Source organism: Desmodus rotundus, chromosome 2 (genome assembly GCF_022682495.2).
Source record: "Desmodus rotundus isolate HL8 chromosome 2, HLdesRot8A.1, whole genome shotgun sequence".
Classification (NCBI taxonomy): Eukaryota; Metazoa; Chordata; class Mammalia; order Chiroptera; family Phyllostomidae; genus Desmodus; species Desmodus rotundus.
In genome coordinates this window covers 67,972,722-67,986,873 of record NC_071388.1, presented here as the reverse complement: position 1 = coordinate 67,986,873, position 14,152 = coordinate 67,972,722, and positions in this window count along the sequence as shown.

Below are 14,152 nucleotides of genomic sequence, written 5' to 3'. Positions count from 1 at the left end.
GCACCAAGAATATAGTTAATAATATGGTAATAACTGTGCATGGTGACAGATGGTACTAGACTTACCATGGTGATCACACTGTAAGGTATATAAGTGTCAAGTTACTATGTTGTACATCTGAAATTTATATAATATTGTAGCCCAACTATCCTTTATTAAACAATTTTAAAAAGTAAAAAATAAAATGTAATCAGGAAAGATCTTTAGATATTATTTTTGAGAAGTAGAAATATTTTATATAATAGTTTAAGGAATTAAATAATTTATGTTTTTAATTTTTATTCACTCTATATCCAACTTAATTAATATTTTTCACCCTGCATTTCTCTTTTCAATATATTGTATTATTTTATACTGCTTTATTGAAGTAGGATACAATTATAGAAAATTGGTTACGCCCATTTGAAGGGTACACTTCAGTACATTTGAACAAATCTGTACACCCATGCAGCCACCACCAGTATCAAGATGGTACATTTTATCATGACAGATGTTCTCCTTTACCCTTTATCAGGCAACACTTAGCCCCTCTTCCCATGGCCCAATAAAACTAATTTGTTTCTGTTCACTATGGAATAGTTTTTCCTGCTCTGGAATGTCATATAGAGTAAACTGAATTTCACAGTATCTTCTCTTTTGCTCAGCAAAATATACTTCAGGTGAATTCATGGGGTTGCATGTATTGGTAGTTTGTTTCTTTTCACTGTTGAATAATTACCCATCCCCCCATTTTTAAACCATTTGACTTGTTAATGGCCTTTCGTGTTGCTTTTAGTTGTTCATTATTTTGAATAAAGCATCTCTAAGCATTTCTGTACTTTTTTTTGTAGATAAATGTTTTTATTTCTCTGTTAAGTAACTAAGAGTAGAATTTCTGGGTTGTATGATAAGTGTATCTCCAACTTTAGGGGAAAAGTTACATATCTCATTTTCTACTGAATTAGCCAGTTTCAGGAAGTTAAGGGGATCTTAGAGAAAATACTATGGACCAATGAAGGCATATAAAAATATATGTATATATGTTTTCTTTTTTTTACAGAAAGAAGAAATCTATTCCAAGGAAAAAAAAAAAAAAGAAAGCCCAGTGTATGGCTCTTACAGAAGACTGGTTCTAGCGTGGGTTTGTGGATGAATTACATTAGAACCGACATAGTTGAATAATTGGATACATCATGTTTGAACAAATGATAAGTATCTAGTTGAGTTACATTATGGGCCCATTGGTGTGAGATAGCCTGAACTAGTATTGTTTCAGAGAAGAAAGTCGTTCCTAAGAATTCAGCAGCTTGAGCTTTGTTTGATACAGATACTGTGTACCAGTAAAAACCATGTAGAACGACACATACACACACAACACCTTGGTGAGCTAGTTAAGCTAAAGTGCTCCTCAGATCTAGCAACTCCAGAAACTGTGCCCATTTGTGGATTTAATATAATATGTCCCCAGAGTTTTTGGATAATTCAAGATGGAAAGACTCTCAAGAGGGAGTTGTTGGAATTCTTAGTGAGAATCAAAATAAGACCTATTCAATCTTACTTTAACTTGGAATTTATGGACATTTTACAATTCATTAAAATAGAATATGATATTTGCATGAGAATAGCAATCAAGAAAAAATAATGTAAGAAATGTAAAGCGTAGTCTTTGGGATTGATCATAAGTAAGTATGAATCATTACCACTTACTTTGGGTAAATTATTAAACATAGAGAATTGCCTTTTTATAGCTAAACTGTTACATTAATATAATGAATCAGACATGACCTTAATACAAATCAAGATTCTAAGCCAATCTTTTAAATGGAAACATTTTAAAGAAATATTTCTTTCTCAAAGGGTTAGAGAAAAAATAAAAACAGAAAATTAAAAAATTGCATCACAGGGTAACTTTGGCAGTGTCCAGCCAGTGTGTGATATGTCCAGCTAAGAGTAATGTACTTTCTTACCATATAGTAATTCATTAACTTCTGTTTTTTATATGGGTTTGTGTGAATTAAGCTATATTTAAATCTGCCCACAGGACACAGACTTGTCCTGACATTTAAGAGTTTATTTTGGCTGAGGATAACTTGGATAGTGGCAAACTAACAATTACTGTTACCTTGGGGAAGATGTCTGGCAGCCGGCTACATTCCTCTTGCTTTGTTGCAAGAACTTCTTCTATTAAAAACATTTCAGAAATAATTGAGGTAAAATTGGTATTATTGCTGCCCAGACTAAGCATTCAATATTATGACTATCACTGCTATCATTACGGTTGTTATTATCTGTGTGGAATTAAGACATTGATCATATTAGCTCTAAGCTTTCTTTACCTCTGGTTGGTGTGTGTGATTATTTACCAAGCAATTTCTGTACAATCAGATTGGTTATTCTGATCTAAACTGTCATTAGTCCTAAGTACAGCGGACTGATTGATTTTTCAATGTAAAGTACATCTTACATATAAATAGAATGCATATAGATTTATTTACAAATATTACCACATACATCACTGCAAGTAATAAATAATTAAAAAATTAATTGTGGGTTTCAGCATTGACAAATCAAGTAGAATGTGGTGGTCTTCAGTAATATAAACTATAATGTCTGAAATTATTTTAAATATATTCCACTGAAAGTTAAACTCTGAAAATATAAAAATGAAAATTGAATGAGTTTTTTAAGTTTAAAGTTCTGGTAATGATGTAAAATTCATTAAGTAATTGTATATCATATATCTAAAGTCACTATATAAATTATATTGATAAAATAGATTATTATTTATGATAAACAGGCCAATAATTTGGCCATTAAATATTGGCTTCTGTTCTTATACTTAATACATTTAATTTCTGTACAGCTACATTTAAAAAAACACATACATATTTTGATGACAAAATTTTGGAATATCTTAGAGAGATATAAGTAGTTCATTGTACTAGCAAATAGTACAGTGTTACATGTAAAAAAATATGCAGATACTACTTTAAAAATTACATGTTGATATCCTTTATACATGACCTTTTATTGTAACATACGCATAACTTGTATAATAAACTTTGAATATGTTCATCTTACTCTAGTTAAGAGGTTGAAAGAGCGTGTGTCACTCTTATGATTGAATAACATTCTTCAATTGCATTTGTTGAATTTATCATTTTATCTTTGTTCATTATTTTTTATCATATCCCCTCAAATTGTTTTCTTAGATATATCTTTTTTCCTTAATATCTTTATGGTTTCTTCAACAATTAAAATATATACATATACATTAAACATAATATTATTATAAAATGCATGCAACAAATATGTATTTTTTTTTCTTCACACCAGATATCCTCTTCTATGAAATTTATAACACAGCTATCTTGGCACTTCTGAAATCAACACTGAAGTTAATTACTTCAGGAATTAGGTAAAAATTAATTACTTTTTAAAATGCGTAGGATTGCATTTATGAATGGAGTGCTAACTAAATCACTTTTAGATTAAGAAAGTAATATATTATAGATATTTTAAAAGAAAGATCGAATGGAGACAAATGTACTTGGACAACAATTTTTTTTTAAATGCAAGAAAGATGGGCCCTGGCCAGTGTGGCTCAGTTGGTTGGGTGTCATTCTGCAAATCAAAAGTTTGTGGGTTTGATTCCTGTTAGGACACATATCCTGCTTGCAAGTTCAGTCCCCAGTTGGGGTGCATGCAAGAGGCGAACAGTCAATGTTTCTCTCTCTCTTTTTCTCCCTTTCTTTCCCTCTCTCTGTAATCAATAAAAGAAAAAATATTAAAGAAAAAAAGAAAGATTGATAAATGGATAGATGATAGATAGATGATAGATAAATAGATAGATAGATAGATAGATAGATAGATTGATAGATAATAGACAGGGAAAGAAGAACATATTGACTTCTCCTCATAATGTTTGGTATGACATTTCAGAAATAGATCATTGTCTATCAATAGCCTTCCCCTTTACCTGCACTCTGTAATCTTCATAGTAATAAAAAAGCAATTTTAAATTCAAAACACATATGAAAATCTATCAAATAAAATATACAAAGTTGATTATATTTGTTTTGAATAGTGGATAAGAATCTTTTATCTTTGTCAATTGTGTATCCTCGGTCTAATTAATTATACTGAGCCTCATTTCCCTTGTTTATTAAAGGGTGATATTTATGCTTACCTATTTAGGGTATATGCTTGGTTAGAAGACAGAGAAAATATAAGTTTTATATACAGATTGAAGCTAATTGGGTATATACAGGAAAGAAAACTATTTTACCCACTGTTCATTCAATCGTTACTTCACATGTTCATTTGGATGAAAATTAGGATAAGTGACATGACTTCTAACAACTCAGGTAATTATTTGGTCCCTCAAATCTTAAAAATATATTAGTTCAGTAGTTAATCTATCCAGTAAATAATTCAAACTTTAATCTTTATTCCAGAGGGGAGTGAGGAGGGGACAGTGGGGAGAGGGGTTAAGACAGGAACTACTATAAAAGACACATGGACAAAATCAAGGGGTGGGTGGAGGCAGGGGAAGAAGTGGGTTCGGCTAGGATGGGGTGGGGGATGGGGAGAAAATGCAGACAACTGTAATTGAATAACAATAAAAAATTTTTAAAAATCTTTATTCCAAGTAAAGTTTCTGTCCTTCCCCTACTTAGATTGCTTGAAGTCAGCTGACTCTTGTGGGGAAAGAATGCATGGATTTTCTCTATTTTCCTGCCTTGAATTTCTTCTAATTCTGGGCTACTTCAGGTGCTTGTAGTATTGAAGTGAAAAAAGAATATTAACTTAAGAGGCAAGTAAATCTATATTTGATTAGCAATATCATGAGATAGCATTGACTTTCTGTGTGCTTAGCATATGGTTAAAAATTACTCTTTTTTCTGTGAGGTACATTATGAGTCTTTCCCTTGTCACTAGTGGTCTCCCACAAAGCTATTCCACTAATCTGGGACACTGGATCTCCTCTGGCTAGCCACACAGACCTCTTTCACAACTGAAAGTCAAAAAAGACCCCCCACACACCCCCCCGCCCCGTTGGGTTGCATCTTCCCTGCTGTCTTCTTGGAGGGAATATAAAACAATTCCATGCCAGTTCTCTTTCATGTACATGGTCCAACATGGCACATGAAAAACACATACATTCTTATCCAAATGAGTTCTGAATGAACAGACCGCCTCAACTACTTTGTCTCAAAAAATGTATGAAGCCACATGTTCATGGCGTTTAGATTTGTTAGGAATGTCTGACATCAGCTAATAGTCCCCCAGGATCAAGGAATTCCATGTCAAAACAATTGAGTGATTTTATTGAAGATGCTTCCCTAGGTTGGTGACAAGGGTAAGGGATTTCCACCACATTTAAAGAGTTTGCTAAAAAGTGCCTACATATGGGCTTAGTGACCTTTGACCTCATCCAAATTAAAAGTCTAAAAGACGATATGAGAGAATAAAAGTTTTAGAGTGCATTTAGAGTGCTGTGAGCCTCCTCATCCTTTTACACTTTTGTTTGGCAAATCTCTCATCTCAGTTTAGTATGCTAGTATTCCTATGGTAGTACGCTTGTAGTTACTTTCTCTGTCTCGGGAACTCCAGCGGAACCATCACTACAACAGTGCTATTCTGAACACTCAATAACGATTTAAAGTTCTAGGCTGAGTGCCTAGCACATAATAAGTATTTAGTAACTAATAATTGTTCTCTCCTATGTAATCAAAGTAATTTCTATTATATTTTTATGCTAAAGATGCTTAAGAGAATCAAATTATGGAGAAGAGTTTTCTAGAAAGGGCAATCACTTTATTTTTCTACTTCAATGTAATAGTAAAAATACATTTTATTGAATTGAAAAGATATGTCACTCGAAAAGAATGCACAGTTGTTTTCCTACGATATTGAGTTATGTAGAAGCCTAGGAAATAGAAAATAAATCAAGTTCCAGTTCTTAGAGTGATAAAAACACATGTCATCTATCTTGGTTCTGTGTAGCTAGTAGTTTTGTGCTGTTTTTAAGAGATTGGTTTGAGTCATTAATATGACTCTATAGCACTATCATATTTACATATTTAATGTATCTATATACATTTCTAAAGACATCTACATATTTTTTAAACTAGAAAATTAGTCAGGAATTTAAAAGCACCTCAATTTTAAAAATTTAAATAATTATTATTATATGGAAATGAAAAACATTATTAGATAGCTTTTTAGCAATATAGTACTACTTTAATTAATATATTTTTGAAAAAGGCCATTTTCCATGGTAAGAATTTTATTTCCTTTGGAAACATAGTCTTGAATAAAAATTTGATAATCTTCTTAAGGAAAGAATAGGAAAGCATATAGGGAGGAAAAAAAACAGAGAGTTTGCCTAGATAAACTAACATTTACAATAGGAAAACTATCATATCCAAAAACTTCAAAATACCCTTTAAGTTTGCAAATACATACAAAGCAGTAAATTCATAAGACACTTTTGTGGATATAAAATAATATAAGATACACAGAAAACAATATAAAATATCAGTGCTTTATCTATAAACTGGAAATTGGTACGCTCCTAGATACAAAGATTTGCATCTGTGCAAAATTAACCAAGCACATACCAATAAAATGTAATTGTAATATGGATATGTAGTATGTTTTAGTTGTACATATCAAGTCTTCCTGAAGAGTTTCATAGCCCAGTGAAATAATAGAATATTTCATAATAACTCCATTGAAAGTCCCATGTTAGTAAGATACTGATGTTGTGACAATTTTAATAAGAAGGCAATTAAACTAGGCAAAGCACCTTCATAATTCTCTTGTGTAGCATTGTTTCGCTATGTGAACTTTCATGTGTCTGTGTGGGTTGATATCACAGCATGTCAATCATGAACATGTAATTAATTAATATTACTAAAATATGATATTAAGGAGTAAATAATTATATGGTTGGTTTTTATGAAAATATTGTTTTATCATCAAGATTAGTATTGTTTATATTATCAATAATAATATAGGCAATGGCATTCTGAATAATGCTAGCAATAAAACATTTGTTCATTTCTCATTTTCTCCTCCTAGGTGTAATTCCTATAAATGGGAGAATTACTTTGTCACAATATAAACTTTTTAAAAAATATTTTTTTTATTTATTTATTTTTAGAGAGAGGGGCAGAGAGGAAGAAAGACAGAGAGAGAAACATCACTGTGAGAAACACTGATCAGCTGCCTCTTGCACACACTCCAACCGTCAAGAACGGAACTGCAGCCTACGCGTGTGTCCCAACCAGGAATTGGATCAGCAACCTCTAGCCTTCCAGGACGATGCCCAACCAACTGAGCCACACTGGTCAGGGCACAATATAAACTTTTTTAAGGTGCTTAACCTGTGTTATGAAATTACTTATCAGGAAGGTTATATGATCTAATATGTCAACAAATATGAAAGTATATATTTTGTTATACTACATGAACATCAATTTGCATATGAAATTTAATGTTCACTTATTTGAATATTAAACAAATGAGAATTTTATTAGTTATTTAAATTTAAGAAGAATCTTGCGTTAACTCCTCTGCCTGATTGTACTATTTTTTATTATTATCATTGGATTTTAAGTGTCTAAACTTTGTTATAATTGCTAAAAATTAAAGAATGATATAAAGATGATTTACAGATATATAATTTAGGAATTAACCATAACATTTAACAATAAATAAAAACCAAGAAAACAATTTTTTAAAAATTAGTATGAATTAACTAATTATGTTTCTTTATGCTAGCAATAAACTATTTGAAGGCAATATGGAAAATCATTCACTTTAAAGTACCAATAACAACAAAAATAACATAAAAATAATATATGTGCTAATAAATGAGCAATAATTACCAAACTAATATTAGGAAAATTAAAAAAAAATTAAAGTGACAGTTTTTTTTTAAATATTTACAAAAATAAATAAAACATGCAATAGAGCAGAATAACAGAGCACCTTAATACCCAATGTCTAGATTTAACAATTATTCCTGTACCTCACTCAACAATTTTATTTTTGTCTGAAAATCCCTTATGTGAAGTGAAAAACTACCAAATGCAAAAAAGCATTAACTTTAATTGGAAAAATTATAATGAGTACTACCCCAAGTTGAAATCCAAACAATTATCACTAATTAGAGAGTATTAAAACTAAGCAACATACTTAATGTAAGTAGCAAACAACAACTGGAAAGTAAATTAAAACACTTTATATATAAAACATAATGTAGTGATAAAACATAATGGGTAATAGTGAATGGAGGAAGGTTATAAGGAATATTATTGAAATTCCTTATAGTGCATTATTTTATTATTTTATTATGCCCCATTTTCTATATAAACTGTGTTAGCCAATAATAAACTCAAAGTTATTTTGTGCTTAAAATAAACTCAAGAATAAAGTTTAGCACAGAAAAATGTAACCCTACAGTGAAATTAGGGCTGAACAGCCAAAATATTTTGTAATGCATGGAAGTGGTACATGTAAAAAATGGACTGGAAAGTCATGTAATATGCCATCTCTCCATCCTTTTCAACTGATGTATGTATACAAAGAACATTTTTATTTACACTTATATGATAAACAATTTAAATATTTCTTCCATGTGATATTTTCTGATAAGAATTTTATATAGAGAGTAAATTTACATAGAGTATAGAGAGGTGGTGTATCTTTACTTCATGCTCAATTAATTAAGTATAAATTTAAAAATATTGTTTTGGGGGTATAAAAATTACATTGGTTTTTGAAAAGAAAGCCAACATATTTTTTGTTTGATAAAAATCAAGTTTTTCATTGCCATATTTGTTTCATATTTATTTTACTATTTTAAAGCAAGTACCCAATACGATGATACTTTATCAGTGTATAGTGTGCCATGCATCCCTGAAAAAGTGAGATATTCCTACATAAACAAATACAACAAATTTTATTAAGACTGTTTTAAATTCTGTTATCTAATATGCCGTTTATATTAACTTTTCCTCAATTACTTCTCAATTGCCTTTTAACTATTTACTTTACCATTTTCTGGACCATTGGAACATCTGTTTAGCAGAAAAGGTTTAAATTTCAATGGATTTCTGGATGTCAGATCTAAGACCAATGAGCAGATGTTACAGGCAGGCATATTTTTGTTTATTATAATGAGTTTTTCAACATTGGAATTATTTGCTTTTTGAAATAATAAACTTCTAGTCATTGCAATTATTTAAGCAAGATATGACTGGGCTACCCAAAGGAAGACACGACTGAACTGGAAATAAAAGGATGGAAACCACATCAGACTAACACTAATCAAAAGAATGCTAGAATGACTATATTAATAACCAAGGATATTTCTGAGCAAAAAAAGAATATACCCACAGATAATGAAAGGATAATAAATATTATGAACAACTCTGTTCCTTCAAATTTGGCAATCCACATAAAATAAATCAACTCTTAGAAAGACATAATCTGCCGCAATTTAGGTAAGAATAAGTAAACAATTAGAATATACCTCTGTCTTCCAAATAATAATAATCAACAAATAATAATCTTCCAAAATGAGAAAGCACCAGACTGAGATGGGTTCACTGGTGAATTCTACAAAAACATTTCAGAAAGAAATTATACCAATTCCTTACAATCACCTTTAGGAGATAAGAGCAAGAGGAATAATTCCTAACTTACCCAATGAGGCTAGCATTATCTATCTTAATATAAAAATCAGAAAAAAAGACTTTACAGGGAAAGGAAACTACAGACCAATCTTTCTCATAAATTTAGATGCAAAAATTCTCAAAAAAATTAGAAAAATGAATCCAAGTATAAAAATATTTATACATTAACCAAGTGGGATTTATTTCAGTTATGCAAGAATGATTCAACATTCAAAAAACAAAGAGGGGTGGGAATTAGGACAACTGTAATGGAGTAACAATAAAAGTCCTTTAAAATTAATGTAATTCATCACATCAACAGACTATAAAAGAAAATTCACAGTATCAATAGATGCAAAAATAGTATTTTCAATAATTTAACACTCTTTCAAGACAAAAATAATCAGCAAATAGGAACAGAAAGATATATTCTCACTTGTTAAACACTATCTACAAAAAAAGAAGCATATTCCATCATACTTACTGCTGAGAAGATTGAAGCTTTTCTACTAATATCTAGTATGTTGCTTCTCAGAGTTACTATTGAATTGGAAGTCCTAGCTAAAGCAGTAAGGCAGTAAAAAGAAATAAAAAGTATACAGATTGAAGAGGAAGACATTAAGCTATATTTTTGCTAGATAACTTAATTTATCTATGTAGAAAGCTAAAAAAAGACAAAAATCTTCCTGAAATTAATAAGAAATTATAGCAGCCTTGTGGGATAAAGTTTAATAAACAAAAGTCAATTATTTCCCTATCTATCAACAATTAATAAGTGGAATTTGAAGTTAAACACACAATACCATTTTTATTAGTACCCAAATAAATGAGTACTTAGGTATACACCTAACAAAATATTTATAAGATTTATTTGAAGGGAACTACAAAATTCCAATGAATGAAATCGAAGAATAATAAATTAAGTGGAGAGACAGTCCATGTTCATGGATAAGAAGACAATATTTCCAAGATGAAGGTTCTTCCCAAATTAATTGATAGATTTGATGAAATCTCAATCAAAATCTCAATTAATTATCTCAAAGATATACTGATCTGAAGTTTACATGGGAAGGCAAAAGACCCAGCATAGACAACATAGTATTGAAGAAGAAGACCTAAGTTGGAAGATTGATGATTTATGACTTCAAGACTTACTGTAAAGGTGCAGTAATCAAGAGCATGTAGTACTGGCAAAATAATAGACAACTAGATCAATAAATATAGTCACCTGATCTTTGACAAATGAGAAAAGGCAAGACAATGAATTGAAAATAGTTTCACCAACAGGAGGAACTGGGAAAACAGGACATTCACATGCAAAAAAAGTGAATCTAGATAAAGACTTTAAACCCTTCAGAAAAATTAGATCATACATCTAAAAGTAACATGCACAATTATATAACTACCAGAAAAGATAACATAGGGGAAAAACAGGTGGTCTTAGGCATGGTAATATCTTTTTAGATACAACACCAGGGACAAAGTTCATGAAATAAATAATTGTTAAGTTAGACTTCATTAAAATTAAGTCTTCTCTGAAAGACAAGGACACGAGAATGTAAAAATAATCTTCAGACTGGGAGAAAATATTTGTAACAGATATTTTAATCAGAAATGCTATCAAAAATATACAAAGAACATTTAAAACTCAGCAATAAGGAAACAAACAACCCTATTAAAATTAGCCAAAAACCTTCAGAAACTCCTCATCAAAAAGATATCCAGGTGGCAAATAAACATGGAAAGATGCCAAACATCATATGTGATCAAAGAAATGCACACTAAAACAACGAGATACCACTACATACCTGCTAGAATGGTCCAAATTCAGCATACTACCACCACCAAATGCTGGTAATGTTACTGTATACACGAATTGTCATTCATTGCTGGTGAAAACGCAAAAGGACACAGCCTCTTTGGAAGACAGTTTGGGGGCTTCTTACAAAATTAACCATACTCTTACCATACTTTAACATACTCTTATCCACCAATTAAACTCCTTGACATTTATTTAAAGGAGCTGTAAACATGTCCACACACACACACAAAAGACTGCACACAGATATTTATAGTAGAATTATTCATAATTTCCAAAAGTTGGAAGAAACCAAGATATTCTTCAGTAGGTAAATGGATAAACTGTGAAATACCAAGACAATGGAATATTTTTCATTGCTAAAGTGAAATGGGCTACCAAGCATGAAAAAACAAAGAGAAACCTTAAATGTATATTACTAAGTAAAAGATGTAAACAGGAAAAGGTTACATGCGATGTGATTCTAACTATATACTATTCTAGGAAATACGAAACTATGCTGAGAGTGAAAATATGAGTGGTTGACAGGGTTTGGAGTGAAAGAGAAATAAATAGGCAATGAACCTTGGATTTTAAGGGCAGCAAAAATACTCTGTGAGATATTATGATAATAGGTGCGTGTAATTTTTATCAAAACCAACAGAGTGTGCACCACAAAGAGTGAACCTTAAGGTAAACTATGAACTTTGGATGATTATGATGTATCAATATAGGTTCGTATTTGGTTAAGAAAAATTCCAAGTCTCTATAAGTGACATTGATATTGAGGGATGCAAAGCCAGGTATATATAGGAAATATCTATATTTTCCTCTCATTATTTTGTAAATGTAAATGTGATCTAAAATATAGTCTTAAAAAATCCAACATGTAATTTATCATTAGTATTTTTTTGCTAGGCCTGCTATATCAAAATACCCCAAATTGAGTGCCTTAAACACATAAATATACTTTTCAGAGTTCTGGAGTTTAGAAAATTAAGATCAAGGTGTGTCTAAGATGAACACAAAAAGGCCCAAGCCAAGACACACCATAATTAAAATGCCAAAGGTTAAAGACAAAGAGAGAATCTTAAAAGCAGCAAAAGAAAAGCAGTTATTTACAAGGGAGCTCTCATAAAACTGTCAGCTAATTTCTCAACGGAAAAATTGCAGTCCAGAGGGATTGGCAAAATTATTCAAAATGATGAAAAGCAAGGACCCATTACCAAGATTACTCTACCCAGCAAAGCTATCATTTAGAATTGAAGGGCAGATCTAGAGCTTCCTAGACAAGAAAAATCTAAAAGATTTCATCGTCACCAAACCGGTATCGCAAGAAATGTTAAAGGGTATTCTTTATGAAAAAAAGAAATAAAAAAGATAAAAAATTAAATAATGAAATGGCAATAAATACAAAGCTATCAACATTTATTTTAAATGTAAATGATTAAATGTTCCAGTCAAAAGACATAGGGAGACTGAATGGATAACAAAATAAGACCCTCACAAGTATTGTCTACAAGAAACACACTTCCAATAGAAAGACACATGCAGACTAAAAGTAAAGGAATGAAAAAAGTTATTTCATAAATGTGTAAGCAAAACAAACAAAAACTGGAGTAGTAGATTTTATACACAACATAATAGATTTTCTTAAACAGGCTATAACAAGAGACAAAGAAGGACCTAGGAACTTCACTTCTGGGTATTTATATGAAGAAACCCAAAACATTAAATTGAAAAGATATGTACATCCATATGTTTATTGCAATATTTACTATAGCTAAGGTATGGAAGCCACCTAAGTGCCCACCAATGGATGAATGGATAAAGAAGAAATGTTGCATGGATACAATGAACTATGTTTCAGCGATAAGAAAGACTGGTATCTTGCCATCTGCAACAACTGGGATGGACCTAGTGGGATTATGCTAAGTGAAATAATTAGCAAGACAAATGCCAGATTATTTCCCTTATATGTGGATTCTAAAATACAAAATATATGAACAAGCAGAACAGAAACAGAATCATAGAGAGAAGAGACTAATGGTTGTTTGATGGGAGAGTGGTTGGGGGGATGGGTGGGAAAGGTGGAGGGAAAAATATTAGAAAAGATGTGAGAACCTCCACTCTGTAAACTATAGGATATTGTTGAGAGACAGTAAAGAAGACCTAAAGAAATGGAGGACATATGTGTTTATAGATGAGAACACTCAATGTCTTAAAATATTTTATCTCCCTAAAATAACAACTAGATTTAAAGTTATCCTATTTAAAATCCAATAGGAACTTTCAAAAAAATGAGTTTCATTTTATTCTAAAATTCATAAAGAAATTCAAATGACCTAGTACAGCTAAAAACAACTTTGAAATAAAACAATAGATCTGGAGTACTGAGTACCTGATTTCAAGATTTATTACAAAGTTATAATAGTCAATAGAGTATGGCAAAGGTATACAAATAGAACAATTAAAAAGAATTGAGTATCCAGAAATAGTTCCACATATATAAAAAAAAGATTTCTGTGGAAGATGCAAAGACAATTCAGAGGAGAAATGTCAGTCTTCAAAAAATCATACTGGAACATTTGGGTATCCATATTCAAAAAAGTAAACTTGGACTCATATTTCATAACATATATAAGAACTAATTCAAAATGTCACAGGCCTAAATACTAAAACTTTA